The sequence below is a fragment of the Crocodylus siamensis genome, chromosome 1 (genome assembly GCF_052110815.1).
Source record: "Crocodylus siamensis isolate JL-2025a chromosome 1, ASM5211081v1, whole genome shotgun sequence".
In the NCBI taxonomy this organism is placed as follows: domain Eukaryota; kingdom Metazoa; phylum Chordata; order Crocodylia; family Crocodylidae; genus Crocodylus; species Crocodylus siamensis.
The window spans coordinates 188,108,945-188,124,884 of NC_143395.1; the positions used below are offsets into that span (position 1 = coordinate 188,108,945).

Sequence of the window (15,940 nt, forward strand, 5' to 3'; positions counted from 1 at the left end):
AGTAGGATGATCTTTGTCTAAAGCACTCTTAACCAGGGGTCAACAACCTACAGCCTGCAGGTCAGATTCAGCCTGTGAAAAGGTCTGATCTAGTCTGTGGAGGTCCAATCTGGCATGACACATTGGTCTCATGAAGCTGCACCAATCTGCACATCTGCTCTACAATGCACCCCACTACTGAGAAGCCTGAGGCTCTGAAGCATCTGAATTTACCTCTGCTACAGAGGGGCTGAGAATCTAGCACAAGGGTGAGCAAAATGGCAAATCCAGCTGGCAGCTGGACTCCAGTTCCCAGCAGCCCCTGCCTACATGGCTGGGGCCGGTCTCCATGGAGACCCTAGCTGCACCTGCACCTGCACCATGATAGCATGAGTCTGGGGTTTCCATGGAGACCAGCCTCAACCACCAGGAGTGACCAGGAATAACGGTCACAAGCTGGCAGAGGGTAGGTTTAGGTTAGATATCAGGAGGCGCTACTTCACGGTCAGGGCGGCTAGGGTCTGGAACCAGCTTCCAAGAGACGTGGTGCTGGCTTCTACCCTGGGGGTGTTTAAGAGGAGGCTGGATGAACATCTTGCTGGGGTCATTTGACCCCAGTACTCTTTCCTGCCATGGCAGGGGGTCGGACTAGATGATCTGTTCAGGTCCTTTCCGACCCTAGAAACTATGAAACTATGAAACTGTGCTGGCAGGGCAGGGCAGGCAGCTGCTCTGGAGCCTCTGGGATCTTGCGGTGAGGGCAGCTTGGTTCGGGGTCAGGGCAGAGCTGCAACCTTCAGCCTGCATGCTGCAGGGATGCGCAGGCAGTGGATCATGGCTCTGCCCCAGCTCCTTGCAGCAGTGACAGCCTGGTCCAACCCAGGGCAGACCCATGACCTGCTGTCTGTGTGCCCCTGCCCAGAGCATGCAGGCTGCAGATCTCAGCTCTGCCCTGACCCTGGACCAAGCTGCCCCCACCGCAAGATCCCAGAGACTTCAAAGCAGCCCTCTGCCCTGCCCTGCTGCACACCCTGCCAGCATAACTAGGGACGGTCTCCATGGCAACCCCAGCCTTACACTATCACAGCGGCAGGTGCAGCTGGAGTTTCCATGGAGACTGGCCCCAGCCATGTAGGCTGGGTCTGGTGAGAAATGGAGTCTACTGCCACCCCATGGACTGGACTTTGCCCACCCCTGATCTAGCAGCTAGCCCTCTGGTGGTGTGGGGAGGAGGGATGGCAGGGGCAAGGTCAGGGGCAGAAACTTCTGGCCCAGAGCAGGCCTGCATCAGCAAAAGCCTGCCAACCTCTGCTCTCAACAAATGTTTTTCTGAATTTAAAAACTCACAAGGAGTGAGATTTCACAAGCTCCCTAAGTAATCTTTTCCAGTTCTTACCCACCCTACATAGATTTCTTCTCAATATCTAAACTCCCTTGTTTCAATTTAGGCTCACTATTTCTTGACCTGTCCTCTTCAGACACATAAAATAACTGACTGCTATCCCCTTTATATAACCAACTACTTGTATTGGAAGACTTACCATATCAGGCTTCTCCTCTTCTCTAAACTATATAATCCCAATCCTTCCAATCTTGCCTCATATGTCATATTTCCTAGATCTCCAAATATTTATGTTCTTTGTCTCTTCATTTTTTTCAGAGCTATTATTGTTGCAAAAAAAGGCAAATCTATTATACTGCCAAATTCAGCTTGAAATTCACTGTAACTCCCTGGTTCTCCTGTGTAGTCTATCAGCCTTACCAGTCATTCCCCATTCGGTGTTTATATATGTGATTTGTCTTTCCATAGGGTAGTACTTTGCATTTGTCCTTTTTGAATTTCAATTTCATCCTGTTTATTTTGGAGCATTTTTCTAATTTATCCTTTGATAAAGTATTTGGATACAAATTCTCTTCTCTAAAGTGTCTGTTATTCCACCCACTTTGGTATCAACTCCAAATGTATTAAATTTCATCCAAGTCATTAGTAAAAATATCAAATTGTATCAGACCCAGGATAGAGCCCCAAGAATACTATGTGGTATGGCCTCCCACTTTGGCATTGAGCCATTGCTGGATACTCTTGAGCATCATTATCTGAAGATAAGATTGAGACTGCTTACCACATTCTTTTCCTATAAACATGTCAGATAATATTCCCCTTATTAACTAAGATTATAATTCATGTCTTGCTTACAAAGAGTAGAAATAATAAATCTCCTGGTCTAAGTTGAATGCTCATACATGTTTTATTCTTGTTGCTATATAAGAATGCAGACATGCAGGAGCATTTACAACTTCATGGGCAGAGCTAGGATTTTGAAAAGGACAGTGAACATGGTGTGGCACATTATTACATATAACACAAGAAACATTTTTCTCCTGTTTCAAGAGAAACTCGAACCTTTACTAATATGCTAGGGACTGTCACTATATTATTCAATTTCAGATCAAAGCAAGAACAAATATAACTATTGGATTTTTTAATATTAATATATAATCTATCAAACTAGCGCACTATTGGTGCACTAATTTGATAGATTATACGTTAATATTAAAAAACTGCAACAAACTAGGCAAAAATAGTGAAAACAGTCAATAGTCTTATTAGTCCTGTAGTCATTACAGTTAAATGTACATCTCTGATCCTGGGCGATAAAACAAAATCTAGCCTTATTAAGCCTCTGGACAGGATCTCCAGTACTTCTGTCCAATGGCAGTCATTTCTAGACCTGAGTTAATATTATCATACCCGAGTTAAGGTTTTTAGTTAGAGCTAAAAACAGTCTGCAAGGCTGAGAAATAGAAGAGAGACGTTTCCAGGAATGCCTAAGAGACAGCAAAGCTGCAGAAGAAAGGATAGTTTGAATAACAAGATCCTTAAAAAGTAGAGAGGGTCATTAACACTTGCAGAGTAAGGAAATTTTAGCAGGAATCAGGAAGAAGAAAATGAGCCATGAAGTCAGTTGACTCTTTCAGCACTGCTTGAGTAGAAATTCTGTTCCCCCTTTAAAAGCAACTGCTTTTAAAATTTTGGTGGAGCAGGAATCAGAAGAGGGATGACACTGCACCCCTGCACCCTCTGGAGCTGTCCCTGTAAAATCCCATTGGGTTTTACTTTATTTTAGGATCATAAATGTATAAATTAAAACTATATTCTGTTTTTCTCTGTATTTATAAGAAAACAGTCACAAAGGTTTGTAGTAATGGCGGACAACAGAACAAGGAGCAATGGTCTCAAATTGCAGCAAGGGAAGTTTAGGTTAGATATTAGGAAAATCTCTCTCACTAGGGGAATAATAAAGCACTGGAACAGGTTACCCAGAGAGGTTATGGAACCTCGATCCTCAGAGGTCTTTAACAGCCAGGTAGACAAAGCCTTGGCTGGGATGATATAGTTGGGGATGGTCCTGCTTTGAGGGGTTTGGACTAGATGATCTCCTGCGGTCCCATCCAACCCTAATTTTTGATGATTCTATGATTCTAACTCAATATACAAAGATAGGTTTTCACACAACTCTACAGGAAAAGCACAAACCTTCTATGTTTATCATTGTCCAAGAACAAACACTGTTTAAAAATACCTAACACTACTCTGGGAATAAAACTGAAGTTTGAACACCAATCTAAGATGATACTGATTGAGAAGACTTAATTTTATCACCTTATTTGGTTCTACAAGGCAAATCTAGGAATATGGGCAACAAATTCCTCCTATAAGCTACATAGCCAGAGTTTAAATTGGACGACCATACGCAAGGACTTGATGACATACTTTAAAGATGTCTTTCTTTACCAGTTAATTATAACAATGAGCCTGAAGCTCACTAAAAATAAGACTCAGTCAGAAATAGATCAGAACTACCATAAATATAGATGTAGCAGTTGCCAAAATATCTGTTCCAATCTTCACAAAATCCATTCATCTACCACAAGCCACTGTAACTCGCTATATTCTTCCTGGACCTTCAGAAAAAGATTGTTTTTCCATTTTTCTACTAAAACCAGTTCTTTTAAAATTATATTCAGGGTCTGGTATCGCCTGGAATCAGAAGCTGAGGTAGCCATTTTTGTTGTGAGCCTAAGGAGGACAATACACATTTGACACTGCAAACATCAGAGGCATGAATTATGACATAAAAAATGTGATAGGTCCAAAAGTCAGTTCCATTAATGACAGCCTTAGGGGAAATCATAAGAAATCTAAAGCAACTGAAGGAAAGATGGGTAGAACAAAAACTTGAGCTCTATTCAAGGGAATGTGATGTCACTTACAGTCCTTAACTGTACCGAGAATTTGTCTGTCCTTGAGGTCTTGAGAATATTCCAACTGTTGAGGACCTAAGTAAATCTATAGACCAGAGGTTCCCACACTCTTTCCTATTGCTACCCCCTTCCAGATTTACCAGCTGCCCACATACTTCTACCAGCATCCATTTTATATTTTAGCTTCTTAAATGCCAATGATTATTATAACGAAAATTAAATATGCTATTACACAATTTATCCCGTGTATCCCCAAGAGATGTCTTGCACATGCCACAGTTTGGGGACCCCTGCTATAGACAATCTTGCTAGGAGTAAGGCCCCAGGAAAAGACAGTGTTCCTGCAGAAGTGATCAAGTGTGGAAAACCTGTGCTTCTTCTCTACCTTCATAAGTTTCTTACTCACTAACTGGTAGGGCAGTGCCACAAGATATGCAATATGCCAATATAGTCCCTCTGTACAAGCATAAAGTTGACTCTGGAAATTTCAACAACTGTCCTGGCATTTCACTTAAGTATTTTTTAAAAGATCATTGCTCGAACAGTACTCAGAAGACTTCAGATCCTTGCTGACAGTGTTTACCATGAGTCATGGTGTGACTTCAGAGCCAGTAGATCCACCATAGATATGAACTTGTCACTTCAACAAACCCAAGAAAAATGTAGGGAGCAAAAGAGACCCCTCTACATCACCTTCATTGACCTGGCCATGTCCTTCAATCTTGTCAGCAGAAAAGGTCTCTTCAAATTATTGGACAAAACCAGCTATCCACCAAAAGTCTTCAGCATAATCCATTCTTTCCATGACGGGATGTGGGAAACAGTCAACTGTGATGGATCAACATCTGAGGCTTTTGAGTTTCCAAGCAGAGACAAGAAGGGCTATGTCCTTGCCTCAGCCCTGTTCAGGATTTTCTTTTTTTCTGACACACTTTTGGGACCGCCACAGACAGAATTTATCTACATAAATGCTCAGATAGAAAACTATTCAATCACACAAGTCTTAAAGTGAAGACTAAACAACAGAAAGTTTTGACTCATGGGCTGCTGTTTGCTGATGATGTTGCACTGATAGCCCACACAGGGAATGATCTTCAAACTCTCATCCGTCACTTTGCATATGCCTGCCAAGAGCATGGTCTTATAATCAGTATCAATACGACCAATGTTATGGGCCAGAACACTGATTCACCACTAGTGATCACAAGAGGTGAAAACTTATCAGATGTTGTAAGTAAATGTATGTACCTTGGTTCCATTGTTACCAATAACCTGTCACTGGAGGCTGAACTAAAAACGTGTACTGGCCCTCCGTCAGGTATCATGAGCATGCCAAGCAAACAAGTATGGAACAACGACAAACTGACTGTTAAGACCAAGGTCAAAGTATATCATGCTCATGTCTTCAACACTTAAGTACAGCAGACAATCCTGGACTACATGCTGTACTCAAGAAAAGTGCTTTAACAGCTTTCACTTCTGTTGCCTTCTAGAATTTCCTGGTGGGACAAAGTTGAAGATACTGAGGCCTTGGAATATGCTCAAGTTCTGAGCAACCATTCTTGTCACAGTCGACATCAATTCTGATGGCTTGCTCATATGCAGAGACTGGATAATGGCTGTATACCCAAAGACCTTTTGTATGGAAGAAGGATCTTCTTTATAGGAGGCATCCTTATCTCCATTTTTAAAATGTTTGCAAGAAAAATATGAAAGCAATGAACACTGAGCCAAATGACTGGGAGAAGACCGCTGAAGATCTAAGTGCTTAGAAACAGTTTATTAAGCACGGAATGAAGTCTTTCAAGGAAAAAAGAGCGCAACATGAAGTAGAAAGAGGAAACCTCAGGAAAAGCCCTGCACCATATTCAGCACTGTGAGATATGAACTTCATGAGTAGTAAGTGCAGAAAGGATTGTCACTCAAGAATTGGGCTCTGCAGCTACACTTGCAGATGTTTAATGAGCTGATACCTCACTTGGCTCAAATCTATTTTCGTGTGAGACAGAGATGTCCCGTCCCCTACAGGAAGATGCTTCAGAAAAGTCAGCCAATGAGAGCAAAGAGGCATGCATAATTGTGTAGAAGTGAAATATAAAGTATTATTTTAAATTCTTGTGTTCTGATTAGCCGATAATGGCCTCCTATCATTCAGAAACTAGTGGTTTGGCTCTTGTGTAACTGAGAGATTATTTTACTATTATGCAAATCAGGCCCATCTACCTGAGCATGAGGAGATGGCAAAAAAAGTTGAATGTCAGTAATTTTACAGTTTTCCTGCACTTTGATTGGCAAGCCAAGTCATTTTCAGTAAAATATTGAATAAACCTGAAATCTGAGCAGGAAAAAAGCTAATATATTACACTTTTTTAAAAGTGTAATGTATTGTGTAATATTATATGTGCTTGAACAAATCTAACATTAGATATGTTTTCACTATGATAATTTAACAAGCTGGTGAATCAGATAGTTTCGTAAAATTTTAAACACCTTTTCCTACCTCTGGGGAAATTAATTTATTACTGCATATTCAATTGTGCCATCTAAGCTTTTATACTTTTCCTTGCACATATTTTGTACTTTCCAGGATGTACTGTAGTTAGATAGCCAGAATGAATCCTGGCAACTGTCCTTCCATTTATATCTAGACACTAAGTAAAGTTGCACTTGATTGATGAATTAATTAAGTCATGTAGGTTTGCTTACTTGTGTGTGTGCTTTGTGTGTCCATTTTGGCCTGTAAACAGAATAGTCAAATTTTAAAAATGGTATATTAGTTAGTTATTAGTTAACTGGGCTGTTTGTTTACATTTCTATTTCTAAACTTTTATGACTTTGGTTAAACAAACACAGGATCTACTTTGGGGATGCTGTTGAGAAAACAATCATCATCATTGTTCCAGTAGCAACTTAAAGCTATAACCAGGATCATTGGTTTTCATTGGATCATCTTTTGCTAGACAAGTAGAAGAGAACCCCTGCCCTAAGGACCATACTATGTAAAAGACAAGACAAACAGATGTGAATAAACAATCAAAGACAGTTGCATGATACAAACTACACAAATAACGTGTTCATGTTGTTTGGCACAAAAATATTTTGAAAAAGATTCTGTTCTCTCTACCTGTGATACTAAGTCTGTGTCTTCCTGAATAAAAGCTAGGAACTATTTTTATTATTTTATCGTCAGTCTCCATTACTGTAGTTAGCAGCTAGTTTGTTTATCTCGCCAGGCACAGTTAAATATATATCATAGCAGGCAGCCCTTGCCCCAAAACCTGGGGGGGGGGGTTGTTTTTTTTAAAGAGTTCTAAATCCATGACAAGAAAATGACAAATATGTTTTCTCCATTTCTAGAAATGTTTCCGCTTCCCTGCACAACCTATTTCCAATGTAATTCCTGAGCAGCAAAACTTCCTTTGCATGAGATGGTGGCTCCTTTTCTTTTTTGACAGATTGTACTTATCAGACCAGTTGTTTCAACCTAAAACCTTAGCTTGCTTACTCCTTTACCCATTTTCCTTAAGCTACTAATACATTTTTCTTCATCTTTTCCTTAGTACTCCTGTTCATGCATCCTATACTATTTATCCAAAAAAACTATACTAATTTCTTTGTACAGGGCAAGAGATGGTTTACTGAATGAGTATCCACGTTGTCTGAGAAACAGAGCAGAATGTTGCTGTTTTAGGAGAAGGAGACAATAGCTTTCATGAAGGGATTGGTATATGTATCTCAGTTTGTTATGCTATATCTGAATTTACACAATTCATGACTAAGAAAAGGAAACATTTACAGTATTCTTTAACAGGAACACTCCTTACTGTGCATTTATGGTCTCAGTATATGCAAATACTGTAATTTATCATGCTGAAGTCAGTCTCATGATCAGACAAAGGCTTACTTTTTAATCCTGTGCACTTTTCAGTGCAACTGAGATAGACAAAGGTTATTTAATTACTCACCAGCACATTAAAATTTAATTGATTACTAGACTTTGTAAGATCTTCTTATATTGCATTTTGCTGGTTCTGATTTGAGGACTGCTGGTTCTGTTTCTGGTATAGCTCATGGCCTTGGATGATGACTCAGTTGGCAAAATCTGTTTCTTCTTGGGCCAAAATGGTAGAGATGAATATGAAATTCCCAAATATGTAAAATTGCCATTGTATAATAAGGTAATTGAACACTAACAACAGCTCAGTAATAACGGGTACCTTGAAAAGGTATCTTGTGGAAGAGTCAGCAGTAGCCGTTGCCACTGATGGAATACTGAAATTCATGGTGATTTATTTACATTTTTATAGAATAATTTATTTGTTCATCTAAAAATAAGGGAAGAAGGAAAACAAGTGAAAAGTCATATTTAATATCTATGCCTGTTACTCTGAGTTTGTGTGTTCATTGTCTAGGAAGCAATATTTTCTATTATTTTGGTGGCTCAAATTAAATTAGTCTGGGGTTACTGTGCAAAAAAATGAGGGTATTGATCTTAAGGCCTTGTACGGACATTCAGTTTCTCTTGGGAGAGACACCGTTTTCCCTGGAGAAACCACAAGTGCATAGATGTTCGGGCTTTTTCTCTCAGGGTAAAAATGGCTACTCCAAGAGAAAAATAACCTGGGAACAACTAGGTTTAAACCATCCCCAGGTGAGTTTCTCCTGAGTGAATGAATGTCTATATGCTATGGCTTTTCTCAGAAGAAAACAAAGTCCTCCTGCATTCTCCCTGCTCCTCACACAAGGAGATATTGTGTCTTCCCCTGGGCTCTGCTCCTCCAGCAGGGAGCAGAACATGTCCCTTTCACAGTCTCCACATCATACTGCAGGGAAACAAAGGCTGACCATGGGCAGTCTGGGTCGGCTAATCAGGGCTGCCCTATGCACTGTTGCCATCTTCCAGCAGGCAGACTAAAGGAGCCTGCAGAGCATGATGAGATGCATGCACAACCCCCTTCCCCCTATCACCCCAGTTACACAGTATCAACACTGCAAGCTCTCCACTCTTCAGGGCCCCATCATTAGCATATCAGTACACGTGGCTCTAGGTAAGTTTTCTACTTGGAGAACAAACCCGGGAGAATTCTCCCAGATCATTTGAATCTGTTTATGCAGCATAATAGGTTAAGGAGGTCATTTTTAGCCATTTAGAGATATGCTTGGTAGACAGTGGGGAATATTATAGTTTTCTGTGTAATGGTTAGAATAAATTAGAGGCATGAATACAGTTGTGTAGGCTCTTTCAGTGTTTTTGATGTTCTATCCTCTGATGTACTGACCTAAGTATAACAAGTGGTTTTTATTTCCTAGTCCAGCTGAGTTAAATGTACTGTGATGCCCTTAATTTTGCCTCTGTCTTTCTACATGCAATCATTTCTATTATTTTGCCATAATAATCTGGTGTAATGGAAGTCGGCTGAAATGTTACAAATAGTTTTAAGGTTTGCATTTTTACCTCCTTTTTAATAAAGAGATTACATAATGAAATATATTGTGGCAGGGGATTATCATCTTAAACATACCAGCATATAAAAATTTGGCATCTTTGGTATTTAAGAGCAATATAAATAACGTTCCAAATAAAATCAGAGATGGATAGAATTTACTACAGGGAAGTCCCCTGAGACAGTTTATTTGTAATAATTGCACTTTCTCTAATAACATATCACACTAGATAGAAGAAAAAAATATCTGCAAGGTAGATAAAAAATGTAAATAAGTAATGGTTCAGCTGACTATACTGAACAGAATCACACAGAATCTGCTTCCTGGAAAGGCAATGGCACAAAAGAATATAGATGTCTGCTATGTTAAAAAGTAATACAAAGCAAGTTTTTTCAGAAGAAATCAGCTATTAAAAATTCCTCCTAACAATTGTGTCTTCATACTCAGGGTCAAGTTCTGCTTTCAGCTATATACTTGCAACTTTGTTAAGTTTCAGTGATGGCCCAAATCAGTCCTATGCTATTTTTAGCTTATTCTGAAATTAGAACACAGGAGAATTCTTTCAAATAAGTTTAATCTTGCAAACTAGCAAACAGAACAACATTTTTGTTAAAATGTAAGTCTGCTGGCTTGTAGTATGTTCGAGTTTCTTGTCCATTCTGTAATAGCTCATGGAAGGCCTGATGAAAAATGCAGAAAGCTTGTCAAACTGTAAGAAAAGATTTATGCAGCTTTTGGGTAGCTTGCAACAGAAAAAACAAAGACATTTCTTCTATACTATTTCTAAATCTACTAGCTCAGCCTACCGACTGTCCCATTCTTTTGTAAAGCACTAGTAATACCAATAAATATATAGTGAATGACAGCTAAAAACAAAGTCTCTGTCCATTATAGCTGAAGACAAAATATTGGTTTTAATATACTTGGTTGGGGAAATTGATTTTTGACAGCAAATGATTGTGCATGCTAAGTATGCCCATTATTGCACAAGCTGAGTGCATTCTTCAAGCCTGAGGTATTACTGGTATTTGGAACTTTTTTTAAAAAGTAAAAAGGACAAAAATGAAGAGTTACCTTATGATACGAATGTAAAGTCTCACCTGCCACTATGACTATACTATTTTAAATTAGTGCTACTTTATTTTTGCTGTGCGAGACGGACTGAAAACCACATTGCTGTATCAGGTAAAAGTAATGATAGCGGTGAGGCTCAAATTCCTGCATAGTGTGGTTTGCACAGAAAGCTATAGACAGGCAGTATGTTACCTTGGTATTTTACCTTTTGATGATCTTTCCCCCCTCCCCCTTATCTTTACCATTTGTAGCTGGCAATCACCATTTTTCATGCAGCTGTAAGGCTGGAAATTGTGACTTTAGACATACTTAGAGACACTGCATTCTTTTCCAGACTGTGAAGGAGTTGAAGGATAAGGAGGGGAGCTAAGCAAATGGGCTATAACACCAGAAAAGGCAAATCAAGACTTGGAGAACAGTTTGCGTCTATGTAGTGATATTTTGATATTTTCAATCCCTGAAATGAGCCTCAATGAAACTGAGGGGAGGGGGAGGGAATTGAGAGAGATCCTGCAAATGACTTGCATTTATTATGATAATACATTACCTTGGAACAAATCACTGAAGCCCAAACTCATTAAAGAAAGGAAAAGCAAACCCTGTAATTACTTCCTTACTGAAAAATTCCCTCAGGCAAAAGAGGTTAGATCAGTCCCTTATGCTAGAGGTTAGATATATGAAGATTGCTGGGAAAACCACTTCATTCTTCTATAATTTCAGCTAGGGGAAAATGGCTGGACTATATCACCTTGCCCAAGGGGGATTCTGCTTTTGGACATGCGTCCTCCACATTTTATAACTTCTCAAGTGCAGAGAGAAAAAGACCCTTAAAGTTATATTAGATTCACTGCTTAAGCAAACTCATACTGAAGTAGGGGATTCTGGCTTCCTAGCAATTAACAGGATATCAGTGGTAGCACCCTATCTGATGACACATTCTGATCAGCTGTTTTTCAGATCACCCGATCAGATGAAAAGCTTCCCTTTTTGAGTATCATTCAACAGTAACTTCTATTTTACAGGGCATAATGTATGTTTCATAGGCCTTTACTTTATCACCCTTTTAGCTTTTTAAATTATTTGTAAAGATTATCTGGAAAACAAATAGTACATTTTATTAAAGAACTATCAGTATTATTTGTTTTATGAGCAGTGATTGTTTACTAGAAGAACCATTGTGGGTTCAATAAAGTTTTGGTAAAGATAAATTCTATAATGCCAGGCTAAGAAACAAACAGTTACATACTTGTAATGGTAGTGGAAATCCTACCTGTAGCTCCCAATGATGTAATTGTTAAACATATTGAACAAAAGCCTATTAATCTTACTTTAATTACACTATATTATTTTAACTAGTGGTCTCCATCTGATTCAATTCAATATGTACATTTTTCATTATGCCTCTTGTCTTTCTGGGAACAGTTTATCTGATGATCTTATAAGAAGATAATCAATGTTGTTGTTTATTTGCTGCATTTACCTGCGGATTTCTTGGAACTGAAATAAAGTAAATAATTGAATGGATTTCCCTGGCCTTTTCTTACATTTCAAAGTCTGATTTTGGAGTGTCCACAATAGTAGAGGTATTGCCATAAGATGTTCTTCATGTTTCACAGCTTGGCCCTGACTATATGCTAAATTATTTAAAAGTTACTTCAAATATGCAGGGGGATTCTTAAGAGGTATATAGAGAAAGTTATCCTGAAGCTCAAAATGACTTAGCTTTGTGATTGCTTAAACACCCTCAGCTCTAACAAAATAATGACAAAATATATGACCTCACAAGAGAGTTGAAATATTAATTTGCAGATTTGCTGATATACAAAAAACATCACTGGCTTTCAAAGTTTGACCACAGTCCAGAGACTACGTGCCATCAGGGACTGCGAGCAGGAGATCGACTCCTACTGCCAGGCCCTTCTGCCCCAGGAGCTGGAGGATAGACCACGGTCTCCCTCCAGGACAAAGGAGGACTCCGGGACCTCCCATTATGTCCAGTCAGAGGGATGGACCAAGGTGGTCAAGGGCCCTAAGGCCTGCCGCACCAAGGCCCCTGCCCCGCCAAAGCTTAGCAACAGGTATGAACCTCCTGCAGCCCCAGCAGAGCCTGCTCAGTTGCCAGCTCCCGCAGGCAACACAGGCCCGACTGCAGCTACCGTCCCCGCTCTTCCCAAGACAAAATGTAAAGTGTTTGTTGTGGGAGACTCCATCCTGATGGGGACCGAGGGGGCAATCTGCCGCCCCTACCCCTTAGCCCGGGAAGTCTGCTGCTTCCTAGGGGCCCACATCCGAGACATTGCACATCCAAGCAGGTCCAGGGAGGTGATCCTCCCCCTCTATGCGGCACTGGTCAGGCCGCAGCTGGAGTACTGCGTCCAGTTCTGGGCGCCACACTTCAAGAGGGACGTGGACGATATGGAAAGAGTTCAGAGGAGGGCCACTCGTATGATCAAGGGTCAGCAGGGCAGGCCTTATGAGGAGAGGCTACGGGACCTGAACCTGTTTAGCCTCCACAAGAGAAGGTTAAGGGGGGACCTTGTGGCCTGCTACAAACTGGTCAGGGGGGATCAGCAGGTATTGGGGGAGTCCCTGTTCCCCCGTGCGCTGCCAGGAGTGACCAGGAATAACGGTCACAAGCTGGCGGAGGGTAAGTTTAGATTAGATATTAGGAGGTGCTACTTCACAGTCAGGGCGGCTAGGGCCTGGAACCAGCTTCCAGGGGAAGTGGTGCAGGCTCCTAGCCTGGGGATTTTTAAAAGGAAGTTAGATGACCACCTTGCCGGGGTCATCTGACCCCGGTGCTCTTTTCTGCCAAGGCAGGGGGTCGGACTAGATGATCTACCTAGGTCCCTTCCGACTCTAGCTACTATGAAACTATGAAACTATTGCGGAGAAGATCCCAAAGCTCCTCCAGCCCACAGACCACTATCCCATGCTCCTTATTCATGTGGGCACCAATGACACAGCTTGGAGTGCTCCCAGCTGGGTCATGAGGTGCTACAGGGATTTGAGAGTGGGGCTAAAGGGTCTGGGGGCACAGGTGGTGTTCTCGTCGATCCTCCCAGTCTCGGGGTATGGGCTGAGGTTTTTTCACCAGATTACCCCATGGGATGATGAGGTCAAACAGTTATAAACTCCTGCAAGACCGTTTCAGGCTGGACAAAAGGAAGAATTTCTTTACTGTCCAATCTTCCGAGCTCCCTTCCAGCCCCAATGTCTGTGAAATCTGTGGATTTGCCAGCAAATACTACATAATTTCCTATTATTCTAGGGAGAAACCCCGTGACAGTTCACATACCTTCTTGAATGGCAGGGAGGTTGGAAGGCTAAAAGTAGCCTGGTTGGCGTGGGCAAGGACGGTAGGAAAAGTGCAGCCTGGGGCTGGGATGAGTGGTTAGGCTTTCCCAGCCCCAGGGCCACACTCTGAATGTGTACACATGCTCAGTTAGATCAGGTGTGGTTTAGCCTGATCTAAGTAGTGCACTTTCTTAGGTGAACTAAGATCAGGCTGATCATTTTTGTCCAATCTAAACACCCTGCATGTGCATGCAGTTCAAAACTCAGATTGATCTAATTCTGGTTAGGTAGCTCTAGTGACAGCAGGTAGGAAGGTGGTTGTGAAGGAAAAAGCCAATCAGCTCAAGGCAAAGAAAGTCATGTAAAATGCAGAAAACATTATCAGTGTCAATCAGAAAATTAATTTCTTCTGTACCTGCTTCTGCCAGCTTCAGTATGCATCTGGTACCTCTTTGCAGTTTCTTTCTTTCCCAGTAGTCATGTGGCACAGGAAAGAGTCACATTTTATGAGTTCAAATATTCTATAAGGAGGGTCTCTCCTACATGATTCTGGATCTGGAAGTTGCCAGTGGAGAGAAGGTCCCATTTTATCTCTCTTCATACATGCCTAAGCCACCTCTGCAGCTGCTGTCCCAGTTGCCAGTACTTTTGTATCTTTTCTTTTACAGCATTCGGTATACCTGTTCTGTGGAAAGTACTTAAAATGTTCTTTTGAAAATTGTAGCTTGTATGGAATATATATATGTATGTGTGTACATATATATAAGAGGCTTCTGTTCTGATCCTGCAGTCTGCTCCACCCTGGCAGACCATAGCACCTCTACATTCAAAGATCTGTCTGCATAGGCCAGGTCTCAGGATAGTGAACTTGGGTCCATGGAAGTATAGCCACAATGGGATCTGGTGTGCAATCCCCACATTCATGCTCCCTCCCATGTTACACATGTATGGCAGGAGGTGTTACTGTAGGACTGAGCGTCAGATCCCATCATGCATGATTGCCAGTGGAGGGGGAGCCTGGATTCACAATCTGGGGCTCCCCCCTGCAGCGGCAAGGAACAAGTTCCCACAGCTGGGAGCCCCATCAGCTGATAGGGCTCCCAGCTTGGGGGCACACCATATGCTCCCATAGTTAGGAGCTTGGATTAGCTGACAGGGCTCCCAGCTCTGCACCCAAGGCTCAGACCCCCAGCCACATGTTCAATTAATAACATGACAGGAAACAGCCACAAAGTTATTATACATTTTTTTGTGTCATAACATTGTGGCTTTTTCGTTGTTCTATCACACCATCAATTGCAGTAATGTGTGGCTGGGTAACAACTCAAGACGTCATTAACTGGTTAATCACATCTTAAGTGTAATGTGTGCTAGGATCTTAGGTTCCCTCTAGCTGTCAATCTGTAAAATGCTGGATTGGTCCTAATACGTACTTTTAATCATTACCAAAATTACTGTTAAAAAATCATATTCTGTTTGCAGCTGATTTATTGCTGAAAATGTTCCATTTAAAAATCAGAAACATGAGAAAAACAACACAAAAGTTCAAATTCTTTTTTTTAAACTCCTCTCCAGCACTTCAGCCAACAGCCTTATCAGCGGATAAATCAATTGGCAGCAGCTCTGAGAAGATATGCAAGTCCAAGGCCTGAACATCTTAATTGGGAAAGTGTTAAAAGTTAAAGAGCCAAAGTCACTTTAATATATTAAAAAGCCCTTGATAAATGTTTTAAGCCAAGTAGGGTCAAGCATAATAGAAAAGACCTTGCCACCACCCAATAATGGAGACCTCCACAAAAGGTTGTTTTAAATTCCATTTTTGCACTTTGTGCTTTAAGGGAGATTTCCAATTATGAAAAGAAGCAGGGACTGCTTAGCA

The 15,940-nt window shown here is 41.0% G+C and overlaps 1 protein-coding gene across 1 annotated transcript in view; it reads right to left on the bottom strand.

Annotated features, from left to right (window-relative positions):
- MACROD2 (mono-ADP ribosylhydrolase 2) overlaps window positions 1-15,940 on the bottom strand; it is a 1,497,602-nt gene that overhangs the window by 748,509 nt on the left and 733,153 nt on the right. The window lies entirely within an intron of this gene.